The sequence below is a fragment of the Sinohyriopsis cumingii genome, unplaced genomic scaffold (assembly GCF_028554795.1).
Source record: "Sinohyriopsis cumingii isolate HCF-2022 unplaced genomic scaffold, ASM2855479v2 utg002017l, whole genome shotgun sequence".
Classification (NCBI taxonomy): Eukaryota; Metazoa; Mollusca; class Bivalvia; order Unionida; family Unionidae; genus Sinohyriopsis; species Sinohyriopsis cumingii.
In genome coordinates, this window is record NW_028316105.1 from 521,354 (window position 1) to 528,144 (window position 6,791).

The window sequence follows — 6,791 nt, forward strand, 5'->3', positions numbered from 1 at the left end:
TGAAGGATGTATGAATGTTTATGTACATACATGCATGCAACCATGTTGAGATGAATTTAAGTATGTACCCCTGCATTTTGTAAAAATTCTCAATGAATTTAAAAGGAAAATGAGTTATATTTTGCAAATGAATCTATATCTTCCATACAGTTTTCATACAATTCTGGACAGTATTCAGTTTTGGGAATGAATTCAAATAGAATTAGGAAAAAACTTCAAAAATTCAAGTTATTTGCAAGTAGTTAGATATCCACAAAACCCTACAATTCTGATGCATAGATGAATAAATGAATATTTAAATGGAAGCGAAATCTCAAAGAAAGATTAAAGAAGATCAAACTTTTTGGAGGTAGTTGGCATTACACTGCCCAATTGGAATTTAAATCATACTTTCATGGATACAAGAGAAACTGACAAAAAATATAGTAAAGGATGCTAATATTACATTGCTGGGGAAAAACCAAAACCAACTGAAGACAAGGTAAAAGCTGTCTTGAGAGACTGCTCCATCTCGAAACACAATAGGTTCTCTCAAGAGATGTGGCTTTTTATTGTCTTTTTCAGATGAATAAAACATTTACTGAATACATTTATCCTCCATCACAATAAAACAATTTCCTCCTTAACAATCAACAAGTTATACATGGCTAAATCTCTTTCGTTACATATCTTGCATTACAACAAACTTGTTAGCATATACTAGGACAATGAAAGACTCTGATACATGTATCTATGAAGGATGTATGGATGTTTATGTACATCTACGCAAGCAATCATGTTGAGATATATTTCAGTACGTATCCCTCTATTTTTTTTTATTCTCAATGAGTTTAAAAGGAAAATGAGAGTTATATTTTGCAAATGAATCTATATCTTCCATAAAGTTTTCATACTATTTTGAACAGTATTCAGTTTTGGAAATGACTTCAAACAGAATTAGGAAAATAAATAAAAAATTCAAATTATTCAACAAATAGTTATACATCCATCAAACCCTTACATACTGATTCATACATGAATAAATGAATATATAAATGGAAATGAAATCTGAAAAAAAAATGGAAAAAGGAGGTCACATGATCATGTTCCAGAACCTTGTCGAAATTATTTTCTTGCTAAAGCTCACGTACATGCAGTGTGGCCCGGAAGAAAACCAATAATTTTCTCTAAGAAATAAAATTTTAAAAAATTGTTTACATCTTAAAAACGTAGATTGAAAATGACCTCGAGAAAAACTAATCACTTTAAAATCAAAATAGAACTAATTTACGTGGTTGCCATTAATTTTGAATAAAGGTCAGGATCTAGGTCAACACCTGGTGTTTACAAAACGAACACTAAAGATCAAACTATTTTCTGAAAAGGGTATCATCTGTAGTGAATGAATTTACATTTCAAACGAATGTAATGAAAAATAAATAAAATTTAAAATTGAAAAACAAACAAATAAACTGAAATACATATATATGAAAGCAGAATTAAATCAAATACATATAACAAGTACTTTTGGAGCAGGAGAAAGAACCACAATCACTTTACAAATATCAGATCCTGTATTCATAGTTTTTGTTAAAATATTGTATTCATTCTTCTGAAAACAAAATTATATGGCCAAAAAGTGACAGATACTTCAAACATTAAATGTCAATCACAATCACCCCCTTTTTGCATTTTAGAATACAATATAACCTTTGTTTTGGAGAGATATTCTCAGTAGTAGTTGGGCTCTTACACTGTAAATTGTATGTTGTGCTGTCTGGAATAATTTCAAATTACTTGAATTCAAAAGGATTAATTCCTTTTTCCTGGAAAATACGTGTTCTGCATACGAAATTCCTGAGCAAAGACATCTCTTTGAAAGATTTATTTGGATTTTCAAAACTAGGAGTGATAATTCTTCTTTCTATTAGGAACTGTAGACTTCAACACTATAGATAACAGCATATGTCATCTTCCATCATGGATTCTTCGTGAGGACTCAAACTTGAAATCATTAGAAAATTTTATTATTAGAACTACTAAAATTTTATTCATGGATTATTTTTGTAATTGATTCTTCAAACCGTAAATTCATACTTTTTTCCTCACTTTTAAAGATTTGTTTTTAGGAAAAGAAATGATATTTTTCAAAGCTTGTTGTTTTCACTCTTTCTTGTGTTACTGTTTATTCGAGCCTATACAAGTAACATAAGATGATCAAATCCTACCTTGGATTCTTGTCTTTTTGTACAATACTTCTATGGGAGCCAGATCTCTTGAGAGAACCTATTGTGTTTCGAGATGGAGCAGTCTCTCAATACAGCTTTTACCTTGTCTTAAGTTGGTTTTAGTTTTTCCCCAGCAATGTAATATTAGCATCCTTTACTATATTTTGTGTAGTTTCTCTTGTATCCATGAAATTATGATTTAAATTCCAATTGGGCAGTGCAATGCCAACTACCTCCAAAAAGTTTGATTTTCTTTGATCTTTCTTTGAGATTTCGCTTCCATTTAAATATTCATTTATTCATGTATGCATCAGAATTTTAGGGTTTTGCGGATATCTAACTATTTGTAAATAATTTGAATTTTTGAAGTTTTTTCCTAATTCTATTTGAATTCATTCCCATAACTGAATACTGTCCAGAATTGTATGAAATCTTTATAGAAGACATAGATTCATTTGCAAAATATAACTCATTTTCCTTTTAAACTCATTGAGAATTTTTTTAAAAAGTGCAGGGGTACATACTTAAATTCATCTCAACATGGTTGCTTGCATATATGTACATAAACATCCATACATCCTTCATAGATACGTGTATCAAAGTCTTTCATTGTCCTAGTATATGCTAACAAGTTTGCTGTAATGCAAGATATGTAACGAAAGAGATTTAGCCATGTATAACTTGTTGATTGTTAAGGAGGAAATTGTTTTATTGTGATGGAGGATAAATGTATTCAGTAAATGTTTTATGTATTTTTAATATTACAGCAAATGATATTAGTATGTTCCTATTTATGATATTAATCAGTATCATATTATTGAATTCTTGTTATTTTCTTCTTTTTCATGATATCCTTCACAAAACAGATGGTAAGTAATATATCTTGAACGTTTCTGTTACTTGGTCTAAACAGTAATACATTCATCTGAAAAAGAGAATAAAAAGGCAGAAAAATAACTAATTTTTCTAACAATCTTGAAAGATAATGTAGTTTGGCAGGTCGAGTATTTAGTATGATTTGTTGTATAGACTATAAACCAGACTAAAGTACATGTCACGAACTACCCTTTCAGTGCCAAAGGCAAGCAGGTATTTGTGTACATAGTTTGTCTTTGGAGTTAAACCATATTAACTTCGGGTGAAGGAGGTCTTTTTGCCTATTAAACCAGCAAGTAATTATTGTTTTCCGGATTCGATTGATATTGCTAAATGATTGGGTTGTGTGATCCATTTTTTCCCGATGTTAGATTACTCACATCCCACACATCAAGTCATCAGTTAAAGTTGGTGCAGTCGGTTACATCCTTTCTTTATAGAGTTCATTCCTGTATATTATCTGTAAATTACGCCACTGACTTGAGTCTCTGAGTTAATGATTTTGTTTGTGGATGTGATAGTTGTCTTTTTATTTCATTCATTTTTATATGTACAACGTACATTTATATATATTCGAAGTTTCCCCAAAGCCTGATCAAAACCATCATTACAGCTGTTGTTACTATTGAGGACTAATAATGTTAACACCTAGAACCTTAAAAACAATGGCATAAACTCCCAGTACAAGGAGAGAATCTTAACACTGGAGAAAATCATTATGGTAACTGAAAGAAATGAAAAAGAAACTATTTTAAAATAGCAATTTAAATGTGCAGTGAAACAATATTCAGTGAGTTAAAACGGTCAAGGAACAAACTAGAAATGAATTTACATGTTAAGTCCTTTAAATACATCTTCAAATATAAATGTGATTGACATTTAATGTTTGAAGTATCTATCACTTTTTGGCCATATAATTTTGTTTTCAGAAGAATAAATACAATATTGTAACAAAAAATATGAATACTGGATCTGATATTTGTGTGTAAATTGATTGTGGTTCTTTCTCCTTCTTCAAAAGTACTTGTTATGTGTATTTGATTTAATTCTATCTGATTTCATATATATTTATGCCAATTTATTCGTTTGTCAGTTTTAAATTTTATTTATTTCTGATTTCATGCGTTTTTAGTGTAAATTTATTGACATGAAACGATACCTTTATAAGAAAATATTATGACCTTGACTGTTCGTTTTGTAAACACCAGGTGTTGATCTAGATCCCGACTTCGATTCAAAATTAGTAGCAACCACGTAAATTAGTTTTATTTTTCTTTTAAAATAATTGCTTGTTGTTGAAGTCATGATGGGACTACGTTTTTAAGATGTAAACAATTTCTTAAAATTTTATTTCTTAGAGTAAAATGATTGGTTTTCGTCAGGACCACACTGCGTGTACATGAGCTTTAACAAGTAAATAATTTTCACGATGTTCAGTACCATGATCACGTCACCCCCTTTTTGCATTTTAGGATATAATATAATCTTTGTTTTGGAGAGATATTCTCAGTAGTAGTTGGGCTCTTACACTGTGCTATCTGGAATAATTTCAGATTACTTGAATTCAAAAGGATTAATTCCTTTTTCCTGGAAAATACGTGTTCTGCATACGAAATTCCTGAGCAAAGACATCTCTTTGAAAGATTTATTTGGATTTTCAAAACTAGGAGTGATAATTCTTCTTTCTATTAGGAGCTGTAGACTTCAACACTATAGATAACAGCATATGTCATCTTCCATCATGGATTCTTCGTGAGGACTCAAACTTGAAATCATTAGAAAATTTTATTATTAGAACTACTAAAATTTTATTCATGGATTATTTTTGTAATTGATTCTTCAAACCGTAAATTCATACTTTTTTCCTCACTTTTAAAGATTTTTTTTAGGAAAAAAAATGATATTTTTCAAAGCTTGTTGTTTTCACTCTTTCTTGTGTTACTGTTTATTCGAGCCTATACAAGTAACATAAGATGATCAAATCCTACCTTGGATTCTTGTCTTTTTGTACAATACTTCTATGGGAGCCAGATCTCTTGAGAGAACCTATTGTGTTTCGAGATGGAGCAGTCTCTCAATACAGCTTTTACCTTGTCTTAAGTTGGTTTTAGTTTTTCCCCAGCAATGTAATATTAGCATCCTTTACTATATTTTGTGTAGTTTCTCTTGTATCCATGAAATTATGATTTAAATTCCAATTGGGCAGTGTAATGCCAATACCTCCAAAAAGTTTGATTTTCTTTGATCTTTCTTTGAGATTTCGCTTCCATTTAAATATTCATTTATTCATGTATGCATCAGAATTTTAGGGTTTTGTGGATATCTAAATATTTGTAAATAATTTGAATTTTTGAAGTTTTTTCCTAATTCTATTTGAATTCATTCCCATAACTGAATACTGTCCAGAATTGTATGAAATCTTTATAGAAGACATAGATTCATTTGCAAAATATAACTCATTTTCCTTTTAAACACATTGAGAATTTTTTTAAAAAGTGCAGGGGTACATACTTAAATTCATCTCAACATGGTTGCATGCATATATGTACATAAACATCCATGCATCCTTCATAGATACGTGTATCAAAGTCTTTCATTGTCCTAGTATATGCTAACAAGTTTGCTGTAATGCAAGATATGTAACGAAAGAGATTTAGCCATGTATAAATTGTTGATTGTTAAGGAGGAAATTGTTTTATTGTGATGGAGGATAAATGTATTCAGTAAATGTTTTATGTATTTTTAATATTACAGCAAATGATATTAGTATGTTCCTATTTATGATATTAATCAGTATCATATTATTGAATTCTTGTTATTTTCTTCTTTTTTTATGATATCCTTCACAAAACAGATGGTAAGTAATATATCTTGAACGTTTCTGTTACTTGGTCTAAACAGTAATACATTCATCTGAAAAAGAGAATAAAAAGGCAGAAAAATAACTAATTTTTCTAACAATCTTCAAAGAGAATGTAGTTTGGCAGGTCGAGTATTTAGTATGATTTGTTGTATAGACTATAAACCAGACTAAAGTACATGTCACGAACTACCCTTTCAGTGCCAAAGGCAAGCAGGTATTTGTGTACATAGTTTGTCTTTGGAGTTAAACCATATTAACTTCGGGTGATGGAGGTCTTTTTGCCTATTAAACCAGCAAGTAATTATTGTTTTCCGGATTCGATTGATAATGCTAAATGATTGGGTTGTGTGATCCATTTTTTTCCGATGTTAGATTACTCACATCCCACACATCAAGTCATCAGTTAAAGTTGGTGCAGTCGGTTACATCCTTTCTTTATAGAGTTCATTCCTGTATATTATCTGTAAATTACGCCACTGACTTGAGTCTCTGAGTTAATGATTTTGTTTGTGGATGTGATAGTTGTCTTTTTATTTCATTAATTTTTATATGTACAGCGTACATTTATATATATTGGAAGTTTCCCCAAAGCCTGATCAAAACCATCATTACAGCTGTTGTTACTATTGAGGACTAATAATGTTAACACCTAGAACCTTAAAAACAATGGCATAAACTCCCAGTACAAGGAGAGAATCTTAACACTGGAGAAAATCATTATGGTAACTGAAAGAAATAAAAAAGAAACTATTTTAAAATAGCAATTTAAATGTGCAGTGAAACAATATTTAGTGTGTTAAAACGGTCAAGGAACAAACTAGAAATGAATTTACATGTTAAGTCAT